Here is a 21,762-nt window from a genome sequence, read left to right as displayed (position 1 = left end):
CTGTGATTGATTATATTATTCTTAGTAGTAGTTGTGGAGCCCAAATTAGTAGCTATTTGGTTGTGCGGTCCCACTTCAGTGACCACAATCCTGTTGTATTAAAAGCTAAGAACATAATTGTTACCAAGGAAAGCCACCCAAAATTGGTAGATAAACAGGATATGCGGTTGACTGACCAAGCACGCAGAATTAAATGGTGTAAGATAATTCCAGAAAAGTTTTTCTGTAATCTCTGCCTTAGTAGTAGGGAGGATTTAAAGCTATGTATGGATGACCAGGCTGGGGACAGTCAAGTAGTGGAGGCGTATAAAAAGGTTTGCCTCAATATTCTCTCACACCTGATGTGTCAGGGTAAAGGTAGAACACAAGGGAAGGAAGGCTGGTTCGACAAGAACTGCTCAGCGGCTAACCATAAACTTAAGGTAGCACTCAAGTCGAAACCAGTAGATAGATTGCTCGTGGCCACTCTCAGGAAAGAATATAAGACTGCCATCGAAAGAAGGCGGCGTGATATTAGAGAGGATGCCTGGGCCGACCTGACCTCAATCGATGTATTGAAAAATAGCGCCAAGTTTTGGGCTGTGGTTAATCAACCCTATTTTTCAGATCCGAGTAACAATGAATTGGATTGTGGAATCCAAGAAGATAAATGGCACTTGCACTTTAGGTCCATTTACGAACAAGAGTCCTTGGGGGTAGAAGGCATGATTGCATTCCCCCAATTGCCTTATACGTTGATCGTGAACGAGGAAGAGGTGGCCGTGGCCATTGGTATGATGACCAGCAATAAAGCTCCTGGACCAGATGGCATTCCCTCTGATCTTTTTAAAGTTGACATTTTATTTTGGTCCAAAGTCTTAGCGAATGTCTTTAATAGAGTTTCTAGGACAGGCATTCCAGAGTCATGGACTTAGTCGGTAATTGTCCCTATCTACAAAAAAGGGGATAGGGGCGATCCTGGCAATTACCGACCTATATCCCTCATTGACTCTGCGGTCAAGGTTTTAGGGAGAGTGGTCTTAGGTAAACTGACCGATTGGCTAGAGGAGACTAATACTCTTTCTCCTCTACAGTACGGTTTCAGAAAGGGGCGCAGTACCATTGACCAAAGCTTAAATTTACAACTGCTTATCGGGAAGTACACTTTAGCTAAGCAAGGATCTTTGTATATTGCCTTTATGGATCTGTCCTCGGCATTTGACCGAGTAAACAGATCCAAGTTGTGGGGCAAGCTCCTTAACATTGGAATAGATCCAAATATTGTGTACTTCCTAGCTGACCTCCATAGGAACCTTACTGCTACGGTCCGTTACGACAGAAAGGGGAACTGCACGGAGAAAATTAGTATTATTAATGGTGTAAGGCAGGGATGCATTCTTGCTCCCCTGCTCTTTACACTATATATAAATGACTTAGGTAGAGACCTGGGCGCAGCGTGTAAGGACATCCAGAGGGCAGGGAAATACCTACTGCCAGCCTTACTGTACGCGGACGACGACGCTCTCCTAGCTAGAACTGCCGTGGGACTTCAATGCCTGTTGAACTCTTTTTATGTTTTTATGAATAATCTTGATTTAAGTATTAACTTTGGTAAATCCCATGTCATGGTGGTGGGCCATAAAGCGAAGGCCAAAAAAAATGTGATGTCACTGTACTGCAATGGGCATAAATTGTCAAGAGTCCCCAGATTTCCCTATTTGGGGGTTGTATTTGATGAATGTTCTACGTGGCACCCACAAATATTGGAGAAAAAAACAGCCCTGGCACGCTCCATTTCTGCGGTGCTGGGCTTTTCTCGTAAATTAGTGGTGAAGCCCATTGAGGCAGTTTTAAAAGTATATGCTGCCAAATGTACTACCATCGCTATGTATGGCGCTGACCTGTGGGGCTTCAGGTCAGCTACATCGCTTCAGGTTATGGAAGATCATTTTTTTAAAACGCTCCTTTCCCTCCCAAGATCCACGGCAAGCTTCATTGTCCACGAGGAATGCGGCGTGGACTATTTGGAGGATAGAATTGCCATGGCTCCCATTTTAAAATGGATATCAGTCTGGCTTAATCTAGAGCTTGAAGTGAATCATGAAATCTTAAAAGACTGCCTAATGCTAGATCACTGGGAAAAGATCCCTTGGCTGAAATATGTACAACAGATGTGCGAGAAGTTGGGTCGGCCTGAATTGTTTAACAAACCTTCGAGTCTGGTGAAAGGTGATTTGAAATGGGTCAAAAACACTTTTTTGTTGACCAGAGGAATGGATAGAGAAGGTAGGGAGCTGTTAAAGCCCTCTGTTAAAGCCCTCTGTCAGGACCCATCAATTGATTGTTTCCTCTGGCCATGATCTGGAACTTTACCTTAAGGTTGTTAACAACTCCAACCACAGGTATCTTCTAACTAAGTTCCGATTGAACAAGATTCACTTACTAATTTCTGGCCGCCCTGGCTGGACCAGGGGTACAGACCTAGATCTGTGCAAATGTGATGGTACTGTTCACTTTCTGTTCTTCTGTGAGCACTTTAAAGGCATTAGGAAAACGTTCATCATACCCTTGTTAAAAGGGAAAGGTTTTAGGCAAGTTAAGCCAGCTTTGTTGTACCTTCAACTTTTAGCTGAAATCTGGGAAATCTATAACGTGGCTAAATTTTTAACCATAGCGGTGAGACTTAGCAAAAAGATCACCTGGTCCTAGATGACCCCTCACAAATGTCGACCATTGTTACCTGAACCAAGATTTTAAAATTTTCTCATAATGAGTTTTTTTTTATTGCCATATATATTGTTGTTTTTAAACTCTTTTCATTATGTGTTGCATATCTCAATGAGTACCCCCTCCCTTGTTATGCTGTATTGTTTCACTGTTGACTTGTGGACCCGTTTTTCATGCTTGTGTACTTTTATGGTTTTTGTAAATTGAACCGAATAAATTATTTCTTGACTTGACTTGATAAAAGTACCATCGCAGATAATGACAATGCCATATAATTATCAACATCTGGGTTGTTCAACTTCCTGGCCCAGCTTATCTCATTTTTCTCTAAATGACCCGGTAATTTATCGAACAGCAAGCTATGTATAGTCCTTATTCTACTGGCCTTCTTAATGATTATTTCTAGCATTGGTATCCTTTCTAAATTTATAGCCGGTCTTTGTGTAATGGGGAAGTCCCAAATTTGTACATATTTAAAAAAAATACTTGTTCGGAATCCTAAATCCCTGCTGCAATCTGGAAAAGAGAGAGACTTGAGCTTTGCCCAAGACTTTAAATGCTACTATTATGCTAGTCACCTGCAGTGGGTCTCCTACTGGACGGCAGGACGGAACCTTCCTGAAATAGACTACACGGTTGAGAGACTGCGACGGGGGGAACTACACACCCTGCTGCTCCCGCAGAGCCGCATTCCCGTGGATTGCCACCCGCTCCTCCGCACAGCCCTGTTTTGCTGGCGGAAAGCCCTAGCATACACATCGTCGACTTGGGCGTACGCGGCAAATATCCCGCTGTTGGGTATTCCGACACCACAAGGCAGGCTTACAGACAGAGTACTACGCCCCTGGCAGGAGGTTGGAGTTGTGAGAGTGGGGGACTTCGTCGGAGATGACAACCTACTTGATCATGAGGCCTTCTTGCAGGCCACTGGTGCCCCTCCCAGATTGTATCTATTACATGCCACTGTTACACACTATATACAACACAGGTGGGCACCAAAACGCCTCCAACCCCCTCAACATGAATTAGTCCACTTACTGTATTACATGGGACCGGGAGGACATCTAGTAAGGTGGCTGTATACGGGCGTCAGGGCACACGCTACAATTTCGCTCACCGCGCTTAAGGAAAATTGGGCTCAAGACACGGATAGGGTTCTGTTGGAGAAGAACTGGCACACTATACTAGAACACCCCAGGCGTATATCACGCAACGTTAAGTTCAGATTTATCCAAGTGATGGTTTTGCACAGGGCATACCTGACCCCCAAACGCCAACATAAAATGTTCCCGGACTCCCCCCACAGATGTCCGCGTTGTGGAGAGGAAGAGGCCGGATTCCTCCATATGATTTGGTCATGCCAGCGAATTTCGCAGGTATTGGTCGGAAGTGTGCTGGATGCTGCGGACGGTCACAAACCTACCGGTGCCGGAAGAAGCAATGCCCTGCCTACTGGGGCTGCGCAGACGACCTAAGACACTGAAAGCCCAATTGAAATTGCTGGACTTAGCGCTCTTATTGGTACTTAGGGCAATAACGATGAGGTGGAAATCCCCTAGATCACTGGGGACACACCTATGGCAGGCAGAGGTGCTTAAGTGGGGACGAGCAGAGGGGACAGCACTTAGCAGGGAAGAAGTACGGGGTCACCGGAAATTCCCCATATCCCAAGAATGGGAGGGTATGCTCATAGCGCTTGAGGAAGCAGACCTAACCCAGGCCTCAGAACATGGACCACAGGGCTAAGAAGGGGAAGCCAAGGGCTATATTATGAGAGTCTGGAGGGTCCCAGAGGCCCTTACACCATACCTTGCACCATACCATGACTCAGCACATAATAGAATACACAGGAGCCAGAGGAGTCCGAATTTAGATGTATGAGGTTGCTAAACCGCCAGGAGATGGGTAGGTGGGGTTGCCAAGAAGGGAGGGGGAGGTGGGTGGGAGGGGAAAAGACTGGACAGTCTTATTGTTTACCCCCACAAAATAGATGCTTGCAGGAATATGCAGAATGCCCAGGGTGTCGGATATATGTTGAAAATGGTCCTGTAAAGATTGGGAGTTATGTACAGGGGCGAAAATACAAAACACCGGCTGATGTAATGTGGATACCAAATGTAATGTCATAACTCCTATAACACAGATGTGAATAAAGTTTTTCAAAATAAAAAAAAAGAGAGCTCTTCCTCAAACAGTGACCAAACCTAGCTGTTCCCACTACTTTCCCATAGCATCATAAAAGGGGAGTGGAAAGAGCGAGGATCCCCACAAAGGGGTATATCAGCAAAGCTTTGGTATCGCCATGACTTTTTGCACTCTGTTCCAGATCTTCCAAGCACTATACACTACTTGAAGACAATCTTTTGTAGTAGATCTGCTCCACCTGTAGCAGCAGCAGCCCAGCGGCCTCCCTTCCCTATATTGAGCTCATATATTGTTGGTATTCTAGCCTCGTTTTCCGCCTCCTTGTTCATATCTACTGAAAATCAGATCGGCATCTGATGTAGAAGAGCCGCCCAATAATAGAATGTAATATTCTGGGTCGAAAGCCCCACTCTGCCTTGTGGAAGAGTTAGTATTTAAGTGATTCTCTCACCTTTCCGTATTGCCAAATAAAGTTAGAAAAGATGAACTCCAAGGTCTTCAGAATCCATTCATCTATCTCTAGCAGGATTGATGGAAACAGATATACAATTTTAGACAGCATAGTCATTTTAAATAAATAATCCAATATTAGAAAAAATGCAGCCCATTTATTCGCTTTATTCAAAGTTAATTTTCCCTATTACATCAACCTTTGAGCAAACCACCAAGACAAACTCCAGATTCTACACCTCGAGAATCATTAAAGGTTATGTTCTCTGTGCAGATAACTTGTGCTCAAAATCGAAAGGCAGGGGGAGTAGCTGTGCGACCAGAGAGCTTGCCCATGCTTTTTTACAGAAAGGCAGAGCTCAGAGCACTGCCAATATCAAAAAATGCAAGCAGCTCTGGCACTGAGCAGGAACTCAAGAAGAAAATAGTCACCCAAAGAGCATATATACAATTAAAGCGTAATGATTCAGTACTTAGTCCCTGCTGCCTTGGAGGAATGAAAGAGAAGGAGGGACAAAGAGGCAGGACTGGCCACTAGCAAGCAAGGATTTTTAAAGGACACTAAACCCAACAAACAGAAAGCAGGGGGATGGCTTTAAGCCAACAAGAGAAGTTACAACAGGCCCCCGAATGCTCAACCTCAAAATATACACCTAGGGCAGCAGGCAACCCCTCCTGCTTGCGAGGGTGAATGATGTGGTGGTGGAGGCAGGGGTGCAATGGGGTGGAGGGGGGGGGGTCTAACACTCCCAGCCAGGGCTGGCCCTAGCACTGGTCACACACGGAGCAAAAGTTGTTTTTGGCACCCCCTATCCCATTTTCTCCTCTTCCACGAAATCCCTTACAACCATTTACCAACAATGCACCTCCTCTCTCTATATCAACTTTCTGACAAATATTTCATTTTTTCTAGCACTACTCATAGTTTACTCAAACTCGGTTCTGTGATCTGCATGGGACACATTCTTTGTAGCAGGCACATTAACCATTTGCGCAGTGTGGGTGGCAGGAGTGCCCTTGTGAGTGCACGGTGACCGATACAACAGTATGAGAGTAGGGTTAGAGGACTGACTGCAGGGTGAGTGAGGTGACCATATGAATTTGGGTGCAGATGTAAGTGCAGAGTGGGATGAATGAATGCATGGTTAGTGATGGGCTTAATTGAGTGCGATTGCAGATCAAGCACTGAGGGGGACAAGTGCATGAAGTGTCACATGAGTGCAGGGTGAGTATTGTACTTGTGTGACTACAGGGTGAGGTAAAGGATGAACAGCACAAGGGCATTGTGAGTGCAGAGTGATCACTGTGAGCGCAGGGTGAGCTGGTGAATGGTCTGAGTGCATGGTGATCAGTGTTAGGACACTGTGATCGCTGTGAGTGCAGGGTGAGTTGGTGAATGGTGTGAGTGCATTGTGATCAGTGTGAGTGCGTTGTTATCACTGTGAGTGCAGGGTGAGTGTGAAAGTAAAGAACGAGAATGAGGAGTGAGTTGTCTGAATGAAGGGTGCATTCCCAAAACTTGGAGTAACTCAGCTTGTTATTGATGGCGGAGTAGGGTTTCAGATATAAGTTAAACTATTGCTATTATGTCATTAATCAGGGATCGAGGGGGAGGAAATAAATAATGCTTTAATCCTGAAGCATACTTCCTATCTTATGATTAGGGTTGCCAGCTCATTATTTCGATGTCCCAAACTGTAGAAAAATATAGAGTCACCTAAAGACGTATATTCAGCACTTATCTGTGCATGCTTCATACATCAAATATAAAAAGAAAGAACTTTTAATTGTGTTCTATGACTGCTTGAAAAGTCACATTACAAATGAATACATACTTTTAACTTACAAACCTATTTAGTTTCATTACGAGGTCTTTGCAGGCTCTTTAAACAACACATGGCTGTCATTTTTCTTTTGGCAACCCTACTTTATACTTCTTTTCATAAAATGCATTCTCACACTGTGGCAGTAAATGTAAAATACAAATGTAAGAAATAGGCAGAGTGGGGGCCCAGGGGGTACTGGAACCTGAAAAAAACTAAGCCTCGTAACCAGAGACCTGTGAAGAACTCAGGCGTGCCGGAGATAAGACTCCAGACACTGCCCAGATAAGCCAATGGCAGCTCACGATGCAGCAGCCCGGCCTGAGACACACGACGGGGCGGGGGAGCTGAACCCTTCTTAGCCCTATGGGCGTTGTGCGCTTTGGTACAACACAGGATCAAAATAGACCCCAGGAATTAGTCAGAAGACATAAACGAGGCCCCTCGCCCCCTCCCCACCTACTTGCTTCCATTTTTTCCCCGAGACTCACAACACTTTGGACCCGCTCTGAGCCCTGACAAAGACTTCTGTGAATTGGGCCTGGAGCAACAAAGAAGCTGAAAACTTTGCTAACATGAGGCAAACCCTGCTCAGCGATCCCACAGGGTACCTACTGGGGCACCGGGAGGGCAACAGAACAGGTCATTGATGCCAGCCTGGTGGAGCTTGGAGAGGTATCGATCCAGGAAAGGGAACTGGGCCAAAGGGCCCCCATCACATTCGCTATCAGGGCGCTCACCTCAACGGACACTCAATATGCACACATCGAAAGGGAGGCCCTGGCCATTAAGTGGGGTGCAAACATTTTCATATATACCTGCGTGCCCACATGTTCAAGGTAATTACCAACAAATAATGCCTGAATTATTCGGTGGGAATGATTCACAGCGACCAACCGGCATTGCACAATGAGGGGGTGCAGCTACGGTGATACCATTGTATAGGTGCATAAGGCCCCGGATCGAAGAATCCGGCTGGCTTCCCATCTCGACACCCAGTGGGTCAGGGGACTATGCAGACCTATTTAGCACCTAAAACAAAACTTGATTACTATGTAATGTAATGGTGCTTCTCTTACAAATTCTGTACAATTGAATTGAAAAACAGAAAACGTCTTTTGCCTTAAAAAGCCCGTTCTCGCTTTCTATATCTACCTTTTGTACCTGATCTGTTAGTGTAGGGCACAGGCTTGTGTACCACACTGTGTGATCTGTGGAAGGTATTCTCTGTGTTTTACCTAAATGTTTATTGAGTAAACTTGGAAGACCTCTGTCCGGCTGGACATGTCGCTCTTAATATAGATTGACTCTGTCTATATTCATTTTTTGCTTACATTTCTTGAATGCATGGGACCACTGTTGCATAAACCAGGGGACTATGCAGAGCACCACAACATCAGGTACTGAAGACTCTGTATGGACTATGACTCATCGTACCTGCCTAAAATCAGTGTCTGTGCAGGAGCTCAGCAGCCCAAGGAGATGGAGCGCTCCAAAAGGTCATCGGCAACCTCCAAGGAGGAATGTGGAATACTTTCCTGAGAAACGCCAACCAATGGGTACCAGCGGACAGGGAACTGTTATCCCAGCTGTGGAGGGTGAGAAATTAACTGAGTTTAGCACCAGATGTCTTATTCTGGAGAGGCCACCACATGGTGATGCCAGCAACGTTGTGCAAGAAAGTTGTCAAGCTAGTATTCAGGTCACCAGGGAACAGCAAAGAAGAAGCCTCGCCTGAGCGAAAAGGTCTGGGGCCTCATTACAAGCCCCTTGCGCTGCCGCTACGTCATTCTTTTTATGCCACAGTGGTGCAATCACTGCTCCATATCTACAAACTGGCGCATTGGGTCCAGTGCATCAGTTTGTAGAGTTACATTTTACCTGCGTCAGGTATAATGTGTGCAGGGTAGGCGTTTCCACTAAAAAAAGCCTCGTAGAACTGATGCAGTGAAATGTAGAACATTTTGTTGCGTCACTCTATGACATCACCGTCAAAATACTTATGGGTGCTCAGACCAGGCGTGAGGAATGATGCAGGGCTTTTACAATGCGACTCATCTATTTTTCCTGAAGCATTGCTGAAGTTGCATCAGTTTTGAGACCAACTCCAGCAATGCATCACTTTTGCGTCAGGGAATTCCTACCCTGCATACATTTTACTTGGTGCGGGTATAATGTGACGCAGGCCTCTACAAACTGACGCATTGGACCCAATGTGTTAGTTTGCAGATATAGCAGAGTATGCCGCACTTAATACACCACCGCTGCATCAAAAAGTGGCACAGAGGCAGCACAAGGGGTTTGTAATTGAGGCCCCCAATGTGAGTGGGCATCAGTCTTGGGCGCAACTTGGCCCTGCCGACGCGATGCGGTCAGTGCCATTACACCTTGTCTTGTTGCACAAAAGAAACCCTCTTTTCTCATTATGAGTTCTTCAAAGGCGTGTTTTCTTGTACAAAGGGTTGACAACAAAATGGCCAAAAACATGTATGCAGGAGTCAATGAAGAAGCAGGGAAGCATAAGCCGGAAAATGTATTCAGCATTTATTGAATGAGTGACAACTGTGTAATAACCTTTATTCAACAATTACATAGTGGGTCTTGTTACTTTCTAATAGAGTAGCAGGTCAAGCATAAGGGCAATTATTCAGAGAGACATCGGATAGCATTATTAGCCTGGACTTAGGAGGTAAATATTCTTCCCTCTCTCTGGATAGTGGTTCCAGAGCGGGGGAGCTGGCGGGGCTGGTGCCGGGCAAGCTGAGAAGGAGGGTCTGGAACATCTCCACCTTGGCAAGAAAGAAAGCACAAACAGGAAAATGTGTTACTTTATAGGCCAAGAACAAAAATCAGTGATTCACTAAAACATAAGTTTCACCAAATGGTAAGATGTAGGTACTAACTTTCCCATTCGCCAATTGCACACAATTTTCAAATATTCCACACTTGAGCAAATCTTCCTCTCAACCCGTCCACTCTCTACTTTACTGAAGACCTGACTTGTCTTTGTTTCATACTGTGAAATCAAACTCCAACCAGAAACACATTGTAGAACTCTAGGCTTCCATTAGTAATGGTATGCCCTAGTCTACCATTGAAGGACCCTAGGCTAGGGATCAATCAGCATTTGTAGAGCAGCACCATCACCCCAGGGGTTCCTGGGCACTGGGGTGCGAGGTCCCTGTCGTACCCGCTATCACTGCGACAGGTCTTGGGGATAGGGCAGAAAGAGGGGAGAAATGTACAGAATAAGTTAAACAGAGGAAAGAAAAACAAGAGCGCAGAAGAGGCAAAACAGAGGGCAGAAAAATAAGCAGAAAAAGCAAAACAGAGGGCAGAAAAATCAGCAGAAAAGACAAAAGATAGCAGAAGAGGGCAAAACAGATGCCAAAAAAACTAGCAGAAAAGGCAAAACAGAGGGAAATAAAATGAGCAGAAAATGTAAATCAGAGCAGAAGAGATCAAAAGAGAGAGCAGAATAATGGGGCGAAAAGGGAAAAATGGAGGGCAGCGAAAGTAGAAGAAAAGGCAAAACAGAGGGCAGAAAAATGAACAGAAAAGGCAAAAAAGGGCAAGAGGCGAGCAGAAGAGGCACAAACAGAGGGCAGCAGGGACCCAGGCAGAGGGTGATGGACTGTGGGCAAACTGGACAGGAGAACTGTTGCTGGGGGATCTGGCACAAGGACCTGCTCGTAACCATATGACATGCTCTAGGCAACTATTGACGAACCCCAGGTTACCATATGCAGTGCCCTATTCAACTACTCAAGAACCCCAGGCTACTGTTGGCGATAACCTAGTAAACCACTGAAGTACCAAGGGCAACCACTAGCAAAGCTTTTTCTTTTGAACATCTACCGGTTGCCATAGGCACGTCCGTAGTCTATCACTTAACCACTTCCGTGCTGATGACGGAACCGCTCTGTCATCAGCCGCGGTAGCGCTGTGCTGATGACTGAGCGGTTCTGTCATGGCCCGCCCGATGCGCCTGCGCGGCGCTGATTTCGCACCTGCGCGGCATGTTCTATTGAGCTGGCTGGGCCATGACAGAACCGCTCCGTCATGAGCACAGCTCAACAGAGGCTGGTGACGGAGCAGTTCCGTCACCAGCATGGACGCGCCGCGTGTGTGTCCCCGTCCCCTTAGCACTGCGGCAGAATAGCCACCGCAGCGAAGGTGTTAAGGCTACCATAAGCAATGCCATAGTCTACCAATGAAGGCCCTAAGGCTAACGGTGGCAACGGGCTAGTCTACTGCTCAAGATGCCCAAGCTAAAATTGAAAATGCCTCAAACTATAACTGAAGGGCACCAGACTAGCGTTAGTGATGCTGCAGCATTTCATCTATTTTATAGACCAGTATAATATGGTGCTTTTTACAGGAAATTTCAAGGCGTGTGCTGCTTTTGGCTGGAAATGTAGCTGCATTTGTTTTAAGGGCGTTCGACCTCGGACCTGGGGATCTGGGTTCGAGTCTGGGTAACGACGCCAAAACCTCCTGTGATTCTGGGCAAATCACTTTCTCCCCGTGCCTAAAAATGTATGTGTCCTCATGTAACGTAACTGGTGCTATGTAAAGCGCTCTGATACCTGATTCGGTTCGGGTCTAGTTTGCGCTATATAAAACTCTGCAAAAAAAAAAAACTCCTAAACACAATAGAATAACATACATAAAAGAACATAACTGTCCTCTCCCTCAGTGCCTTGAGACCCATTCTGGGTGACAAGCCAACGCTCTACAAACGAATTGATTGATTGATTAATTGGTTGAATAACACCACAATTAATACTTAACTTGGCAAAACACAGCAGAACAGTCAAAAGACAACACAACACAAAAACTACAGAACAAAACAAAATCACATTGCAATAATGTAGCACAAAAACAACGGGACACATCAGCAGTACATCAAATTGTTACACGGCAAGTATGCATAAATAATCATGTCATTCATCACCATCTCTAGAATCCTGTTTTCATAATGCAGAAGTAAATGGTGTTTAGAACAAAACACTGCCGTAATAGCACCTGGCAAAGATGCTTTGTGACCCATGTCTTAACCTAGCATCACTTACTTTCTAACATAAGATGAGTTGAGGGGAAACAACCATTACTAATCAATCATTGTAAATGTAAATATGTAAATGTACAGGAATTTATATGGCGCAAATCACCGAGCGGTTTCTAAGCGCTTGCTTAGGGAACCTGTCCTGGTATTCCCCTGTGAGATAACTCCGGCAGGGTATGCGCAAGGTGAAAGCCAGGCATCCCGCCGCGAGGGGCCGTTGTGGAGATTAAGCAAGCTATTGCCCAGATTCGCAGAGTGTGAACCCGTGAATCGAGTAGGCACCGGAGCGAGAATTGTCAAGTCCATGGACATTTTAGGACTCAAGACCCCTCCGAGCCGGGAATTGAACCCTGGTCCCGGGCTGACCTCTGCTTCCAGGTCTGCCTCCTCTAACCAGTGAGCCTCACTTCTCCATTGCAACTCACTACCTTTACAATGCAGAAGTTACCACGCAAACGCATTTACATTGCATGCCATTACAATGCAGGCATTAAAACACGTTACTACAACGCATATCATTACAACACATGCATTTACAACGCATACCAATACAACGCATGCCATTACAACACATTATAAGGTAAGTAATGGAGATTTTTTCTAGTTCTAGAGTGGGCATGGGTTTTAGGGTACATGGGAATAGTATTATTTACGCCCACGCTATCCAATACTTACCTGACTGTTGCCCTCACCGGAGTGGGAATAGTAATTTTACCCCTACATTTTCCAACACTTACTCTACTGTTGCACTCACTGGAGTGGGAATAGTAATGTTTACCCCTACACTACCCAACACTTACCCTACTGTTACCCTAAACGTATTGTGCATCGTAATGGTATGCGTCGTAATGGTATGCGTTGTAATAGAATGCGTTGTAAAAGTAGTTTCTAAAAATCCATTATAATGGCATGCGTTGTAAAAACGTGCGCTGTCAAAGAAAGTTGCACTATATGCAGATGACCTGCTGGTGTTTACTGATAATTACAACCTCTCAAAACCAGCGATTGATGATACAATGAATAACTTTGGCAAGGTTTCAGGATATTTGATTAACAACGGTAAGACAGAGGCAATGAGCTGGAACACTAACCCAAACTCACCTTTCTCAAAGGACAAAATAAAATATTTAGGCATTACTACAACAAAAGAGCTGGAAAACACTCCACAACTAAACCTAAATATAGTGGCTAAAGAAATGAGAAGACTCCTCAAAACCTGGTCAGGTCTACCGTTAAGTTTTCTGGGCAAATCTAATGCAATAAAAATGACAATCATACCCAAATCTACTTATCTTTTCAACAACATTCCGTTAGAGTTCAAAAAAGAAGCCCTAAAAAAAATACAAGGAGAAATATCCAGTTTTATCTGGTCAGCAAAAAGTACAAGAATATCATGGAATAAACTCAGGAGAAGAAAGGAACAAGGTAGAATAGCAAGCCCTGATATATATGAGTATTACAGATCTTTTCAATTTAAAAATTTTAGAGTCTTGCTGAAGGAACATTATGCTTATCCACATTTTTTACAACATCTAACGAAGGGAGAAGACCATTTCCTCTTCAAATTTGGTCACCCAAACTTTTTCAAAAAAGTAAAACTGAAGATTTTAAACAACGCTGTTAAACTTTGGAGCCAGATAAGAAATGTAGTAAAGATACCATATCACAGCAATATGGCCCGCCGGAGTGTCTAAAAGACTCGCTATCTAGGACACTTAGACAATCTGGAATTGAAAAATGGGGACAACTTCTGGTTGAAAATCCCTTAATATCGTGGGAACATTTACAAACAATCACAGAAGGAAAATTATCAAAGTTTAAATTCTACCAATTGAGTAGCTGGGCTAACACCGTCCCAAAAGGGGCAATAGACACGGGCAACTTAGAAGAAGAAATGATAACAGAAACCACAATAAAAAAGGAAGTTTCGAAATGGTATTGGGCTCTAATTGAATCTGGCGAAGAGGATTTAATAATACCGGAAAAAATATGGAGAAAAGACCTACCAAACGAAGTCATGGATCTAAAGCTAATTTGGAAAAAATCAGTAGAAAAATGCTGGTTATGTGAAAATCCGGCAGCTCTAAAAAGAAATCATCTTTTTTCTATTCATAGAGCATACTGGACACCCAAAAGACTATCAAAATTTAAAGGCGCGCCAGTAAAATCATGCTGCAAGTGTGGAGAAGAGAAGGTGAATGATATTCACATGTTCTACTGCTGTCCAGCACTTGCGCATTATTGGCAAGAGATCGGTAAGACACTAACTGCGGTAATGGCAACGCCTATAACTGTAAGTAAATCTTTAATTATTTTTGGGATCCACTTTACTACTCAACCAGGCATGATAAAGCTAAGTAAACACCAAGAAAGTTTATTATTTGTTTTGATATTGTTAGCACGAAGAGAAATCTGTATTAATTGGCTAAAACCGGCACCACCAAATTATGAAAACTGGCTAAATTCTGTAATAAAAACCTGCAGTTTAGAAAGAAAAGGGAAACGCTCTAAAAGATCCCTATACTGGGAGATTTGGGAAAGCTATATCACCTCTAGATGATAACCTAGAATTTCTCCTTTTTCTTTTTTCTTTTTTCTTTTTTGATATATTTCCAATGATTAAAGCGGGACAATAATTCCAGGCAGGATTTGAAATCTGCCGAGTAGCCTTACAGGCTAGCTACTTCCAGAAATAACGGAATTATTGTGTATGATAAAGGTACACAGGAGCAAACTGACTGGTCAAAATTAGCACTACGGGAAACTCCCCTTGAACCATCGATAGATACTTTGGGGCAGTGAAGGTATAACTCTCGCAAAAAAGACCGTCAAACTCCCAAACACCTTCCTATCTACATATTCGCAATATGAGGAATAAAAAAAAAAACGTGCGCTGTAATGGTAGTTGTGATGTAAAACATGTTGTAAAAGCATGTGTTGTAAATGTTTGCGTTGTAACGTCATGTATTCGAATTGATTAAAAGTTTATGGTGTGATTTCCCCAATGCTCACACAGCCAGTATTATAGGTGAGGGCGTTGGAGGAGATGCGGAATGGAAGATCCACAGTGGTGTCCTCCTACTCATCGCTGACACGCCACACCATGCTACACAGATGGATCATTTACTTTCAGTCAATGGCACTTCACAAACAACACCACACCCACTACGTTAACACCACCTACAACCAAACAGAGAACACACACACACCCACCAACAAACATACACACCAGGACAAACGTTTATGCATGTTTCTCAACACCCAAGCACTTAGCCAACACACCATGGAAATCTAGGACATCTTGGACACTGACGTCCCAGAACTTCTCCCCCCTATGTAAACCTGGCTGACCTCCGAGTCGGCATCTGACAGCACCGCAGCCATCCTACTCTAATGGTACAGTTTTGATACAGGCTAACAACGAGAACTTTTAGGCCTTCGACTCCCTCTTCCCTGCTCTCCGTTCCGCCCATCTGCACTCCCTTCGATATGCCCCGCCCCAACCCCCTTCCCCGGTCACCCTTCCCCACCAGGGGACGCAAATACCCATTCCCTCCCCCTGGTGAGACCATTCAGTCCCCCTGCTAGTCGCTCCTCCCACTCCTCCGTTCATATTAACCACGATCATCAATCGTTCTAGGTGGATCTGACCCCTTCACCTTTTCAGACTCACCCTCCTCTACACTCATCACCATCCCACGAGTCTGGTCCACTTACCCCCTTTTCAATCCTGTAGAACCACACAGGAAGAGCTCTGGACTCGACCCCTCACTGAGGGTCGTGGATAGTGGCAGTCTGGGCAACCCAATTAGCACTGGACCCCACAATGCGATCTTGCCCCCCTCCTCAAGGGCGGTCCATACCCACAACTGCATGCCCCCTGCCTCGGAAATCATAATGCACCGGCTGGCCCTATTAGAGAATCAGCTAGAAATAATATTCAGAGGCCTTGATGAAATCCTAATCATCCTAGACAAGGCTCGAATGCCCCAGCAATCCCATACCAGGCCCTCCTCACCGACCAACTCCAACTTCCTAAAACCCCACTCTGAGCCCTCCTTCACCTTCGTAAACTGGCTCCAGAGGCCTACAAAAACCGACGCTGAGATCAAGCCACAGACCCGCGCTAGAATCAAATCCCCTGTGTCCAGGCTTCAGAGTCCCCCGATTAAGGATGGGGTAACCCAGATTTAAAGACAGTCCAGGACCAGAGCAGCAATGTCCGCGGAAAAAGCAGCGGACTTAGCCGCTACTTACGACTCTCCCCCACAGCCTCCCCTAAATCCATTATCCAATATCCAAGTGATCACAGGCTTCAGATGAGAATACCCCCCTCAAAAGCCTCAAGACCCCGCCCTCCCTGTCCTCCATACCCAGGGCCCCATCAGAAAAGTATCCTAGTAAAAAGAAACAATCCACTAACTGCCTGCTCATTAACAGTAGATCTGCTCCCAAACATGCAACGGAATTAGCAGAAGCCATCCTCTCTCATGATCTAGACATTGCGCTCATCACGGAGACATGGCTAAATGAGATTTCCCCTCCCTGTCTTGATATGATCGTACCCCCAGGTTACACCATCGTCAACAAAGATTAAAAAGATCAACGAGGTGGAGGTGTAGCCATCATCCACAAGGATGACATAGACATCACTGTAACTGACTCCTGCCAGTGCAGCTCCTTTGAATGTATTTCTGTCACCATTAAGTCTAATGACAACAGCCCTTTAGCCTGTCACCTTCCCTATCACCCTCCAGGCAACACCCCCACATTTGGTGAACACTTATCCGACCTGATTGTCCATTGCGCACTAAAAGACACTAACTCCCTAATCCTGGGTGATCTTAACCTGCGCTGTAATGAAACCAACAACTCTCTAATTCAATCTCTCAATAACCTCCTGTGTGACAATAACCTTTCCCAACACTGCTTGGAAGAAACTCACAACAAAGGAGCAACCTTAGTTGCCATCATCGCCCACCGTGATGCAATCATGATCAAAAACATTCTTCCAGTTGACTGGTCTGAGCACCACATGATCTTATTCCACATCAACCAAAAAATCTTAACCCTTCCTCCTGTTCACGACCCCCCGAAATGATCCAGAAATATCACCCAGATTCCCCTAAATGTCATGGAAGAGAAGCTAAATTTGCTCCTCCCTAGCGACAACGAGCTCTCCACAACTGATCACACCTCGCTTTATAACTCGAATATGGTAACCTTGCTCGACCAACTTGCGTCCCTGAAACTAAAAAAAAATCGTCATATTCCGTCCAGATCTTGGTTCGACTCAGACATCAATGATGAAAGGAGGCAACTAAGAGCCACAGAAAGACGATGGAGGAACATGCCCACTACCGTTCTTTGTGACCAACTTAGAGCTTTCCGGAAGAAATACAACAGTCATATAAAAAAAAAATCCATGTACTTTCGCTCCGCACTGGATAGCGCCAAGAACAGACCCAAGGAGCTCTTTAATATCATCAGATGCCAAACCTCCAAACCTGATACGTCCCTAGGGCTTGCATCCAAAGAACGGTGCGACAACTACGCCAACTTCTTCAATGATAACATCTCCAAGATCGAGCGATCTCTCGACACCAATTGCACCCCCCTTTCCGGTAGCAGCCCGGGTGGGGTGTTTGGTAGCGCTCCCTCTCTCTCTACTAAACCCTGGTCACTCTTCCAGCCCATTCCTGAAGAAGAGATAACTAAACTTATCTCCACCTTCAAACCGTCATCCCATGCCCTAGACCCTTTACCTGCTCAACTCACCAAAAAGCTCAAACTCCACCTAGCCCCACTCTGGTGTAGGATTATTAACAGCTCCCTAAAAACCGAAGTCGTTCCAGATTGTCTGAAAGTGGGACAAGTAACCCCACTGCTGAAAAAACAAGGCCTTGACATCAACGACCTGAACAACGTCAGACCTGTCTCCAACCTTCCCCTCCTCTCCAAAGTCCTAGAAAAATGTGTACTCCAACAACTAACCCAACACCTGGACAATACCAACCTTCTCGACTCCCATCAGTCGGGATTCAGGAACGGTTGCAGCACTGAAACCGCGATCCTCAGCATATTTGATGATATCCACAAATCATTGGACTCTGATCAATACTGCCTCCTCATTCTCCTAGACCTGTCGGCAGCATTCAACACAGTTGACCACAAACTTCTCCTCAAGGCTCTCGAAGACAGGGCCGGTCTGGACTAGGTGGTCTTCAAATGGTTTGCTTCTTTCCTCCACAACCGCTTCCAGAAAATCAAAATCAAAACCTTTGAGTCCGACCACCACCCCCTCAATAGGGGAGTACCCCAAGGATCAGTGCTCTCCGCTCAACTCTTCAACATTTACATGGAACCCCTCACCTCCCTACTCAGAAAAGCCAACATCCCTTTTCACTTGTATGCTGACGATACTCAAATTTATTTGGAAATCTCCTCGGCCACAGACATTCAAAGACTCAACGAAACACTAAGAGAAGTGCAACTTTGGCTGACTAGTAACCACTTAAAACTGAACCCAGACAAAACTGAACTACTTCTCATTTCAAACAAAGATGAGAACCCACTAATGGTAGAGTGGTTAAAAGCTATCGATGCGCTCAATGGGAACCTCACCCTGGCTGAATCTGTCAAATCTTTAGTCATCACCCTAGACTCAAAACTCAACATGACCAAACACATTAAGATCTCGGCGAAGAGCGCCTTCCTTAACCTGAAGCTTCTGAACAAAATTAAACCTTTTATCCCACCCAAAGATCTTAAACAAGCCACCCAGGCTTTGGTGCTGTCTGGACTGGACTATAGGAACGCAGTCCTCTCTGGAATAGCAAAAACACATCTTGCCCCTCTGAAAAGAACTCTCAACGCGGCTGCCAGAATGGTCACGGGAATAATGACATTTTATCACATCTCTCCTGCACTCAAAGACCTCAAGTGGCTACCAATAGAATTGCGGGCGAATTTCAGAACAGCCTGCCTCACCCACAAAGCCCTTCACACAGGCAAACCTGAATATCTGGTGGCTAAACTCAAAAAAGCCCATCCAGAACAGATCTCTCAGAAGCTCTAACACCCTACTCCTCATCCCGCTAAAATCACGAAAACAAAAAACCGCGGCCAGGTCCTTCGCTGATAACGCGCCCAAAATCTGAAACTCTATTCCCCCTCACATCAAAACTATTCCTTCTTTCACTAAATTAAAGAATCTGCTCAAAACCCTCTGGAGCCCTGAGATTGACGCCTCACCCCTCCTGGATGCGGTGCTTTCCCGTCCTCGCAACGGAACTCTGTGTCATTGTCATTACGTCTGTCCTGCATTATTGTATTATGTTCTGCTCTTATTTCATTTGCTCTGTAACTGATATGAAGCGCTGCGATACCCCCCGGTCTGGCTAGCGCTATATAAAACTTTTTAAATAAATAAAATTAAATAAAACGCAGCTAGAGAAGCATCTCAGAATCCAATTTGCTCAACGCCCTAAGCCAGAACCAGCCAAAACCTACCAATGACCTCAACAGCAACATCGAACATCTCAAAGAATGGATCACAACATGAAACGACTCTCTGGCACCTCATAAACACAATACACAGAGCAGGACACTAAAGCAGGCCAGCTAGTATACTGAGGCACTCCATGAAACAAAACAAAACTGTAAACAATTGGACAGAAAATGGAGAACTAACCACTGTGAAAATGACATGGAGACATGCAGAGCAGCCCTGAGATGCTACCACCAGCAAACTAAAGAAGCTGTAGCAGAACGCATAGACGCCATCAAATATTTCACCTCACCAGATTTTCCCCACAAACACCATTAACTCCTCAACAGAAGTGTGTGACAACCTTTTGGACTTCTTCAGCAACAAAATCAAAGACATCTATAACAGCTGCAGCCTTCAACGGGCCCGCAACTCCTTTACCACACCCTCAAAATAACCCTGACTGCTTGGGTAACTTTCACAATGTAAGAGAAATCCAACATCATGAGGACCAGCCACTCCAACAGACACCTGCCCCAAAACAAGTACTATATTGGAACCTTCCCTATCAGAAAAGGCCTCACCCACACCCCGAACAACTCCATCACCTCCAAGACATTCCTGAATTCCTGGAAACACACTAGGGTCAACACATTGCTAAAGAAACCTTCATCCATCTTCATTCAACTATCAAACTACAGTCTGATCTCCCTTTTACCCAACCCAGCCATGGTCAAAGATAAGGTTAGGAACAAGCATCTTGCTCACTTCTAGACACCACACAATCCATTTTCCATACCGACCACAGTACTGAGACCGCTCTCAGCTCAGGCACAGATGACATCTGGCTGATCCTCGACCGTGGAGATGCTGCAGCCCTCATACTACTCAACCTCTCAGCAACCTTAGACACCGTCTCCCACTGCTCCCTGACAAGAAGACTACATGAAACAGGCATCCAAGGACCCACCCTCAATTGAATCTACTCCTTCCTCACAGGAAGAACCCATAAAGTCAACCCACCACCCTACACTTCAAAAGGAAGGGTCCTGCCAGGGACTCCACCTTGTGGCCAACAGACAACACCCCCACACCCACCCCCTCCGCCCACACCAGAAATCAACATAGAAAACGAGCTTGACATGATGGATTAATTAAACACAGTGACCCCTACTTGATTCCACATCCAGAGAATGCTGAGAAATATCCTCAAATGGGTACCCATAAAGCACAGGAAGACAGTTACACAGGCCCTGATAACCAGCATAATTTACTATGGCAAAACACTTTACACTCAAATTTCTAAGAAGCTTCTGACCAGGCTCCAAAACATCCAAAATGTCTGGGCACGTCTCATTCTCAAACTATCTTATCTCAGAGAACTTCACTTGCTCCGCATACGTACATTTACCAAGTTCCAACTCCTTACACTCACCCACAAAGCACTGCACAACAATTGCCCCTCCTACTTCCTAGCCACCTCCGCTCAGTCGGTATGGATAAGTTGTGGGGCACTGTGTGCAAAATAATGCCCTGGATAACCTCCATCTCCTTGTGAGATCCACGTATGATAATCCACTCAGCTCATTATGAGTCCATATGGTCGCTGGATCCTAACATCTACAGACTGACCTTGAGTAGAAGAATCTGCTCTGAGAGGGCCCTGTGCCCCGCAACAGATAGACCTAGGGTGCTTCAGGATCCCCGCTAGATCATCATGTCTCCATTAAGACAAGTTAGCCACAGAGTGATCATGGGTTTTCCTCAATCCACAACCTGGCCATGAGTAGAAGATTAGTGGCATCTACTGCCAGAGAAATTTCCCCTTCTGGTTGAAAGACCCAACATGTCTCAGTATCCCCCTGAATCATCATATCCCCACTTACGCCACAGGTTAGCCAAGTAACGGGTACCGGGTACCACCATACATTCCCTGGCTTTGAGGAGATCATTCACATCTATCTGAAGGGAGTTCGCTCACGCTGATTGACCTCAATGTCCTTTTGCAACACATCATGAAGCCCATGCCCCACACATAACCTGTAAAATAGGATGGAAAGAGGTATCCGATGCTAATTCTC

General features: G+C 45.2%; 1 protein-coding gene across 1 annotated transcript in view; it reads right to left on the bottom strand.

The window, feature by feature from the left end:
• Positions 1-9,712: 9,712 nt before the first annotated feature.
• LOC144826922 (uncharacterized) overlaps positions 9,713-21,762 on the bottom strand; it is a 29,592-nt gene continuing 17,542 nt past the window's right edge. Inside the window, exon 4 of the mRNA XM_078685383.1 lies at positions 9,713-9,913. The gene's annotated coding sequence lies outside the window, so the exon portion shown is untranslated. The remainder of the gene's footprint in view (positions 9,914-21,762) is intronic.

The sequence above is a fragment of the Lissotriton helveticus genome, chromosome 4_1 (genome assembly GCF_964261635.1).
Source record: "Lissotriton helveticus chromosome 4_1, aLisHel1.1, whole genome shotgun sequence".
Lineage (NCBI taxonomy): Eukaryota > Metazoa > Chordata > Amphibia > Caudata > Salamandridae > Lissotriton > Lissotriton helveticus.
Note: the sequence above shows the minus strand (reverse complement) of the source record. Positions and strands in the feature narration are given on the sequence as shown.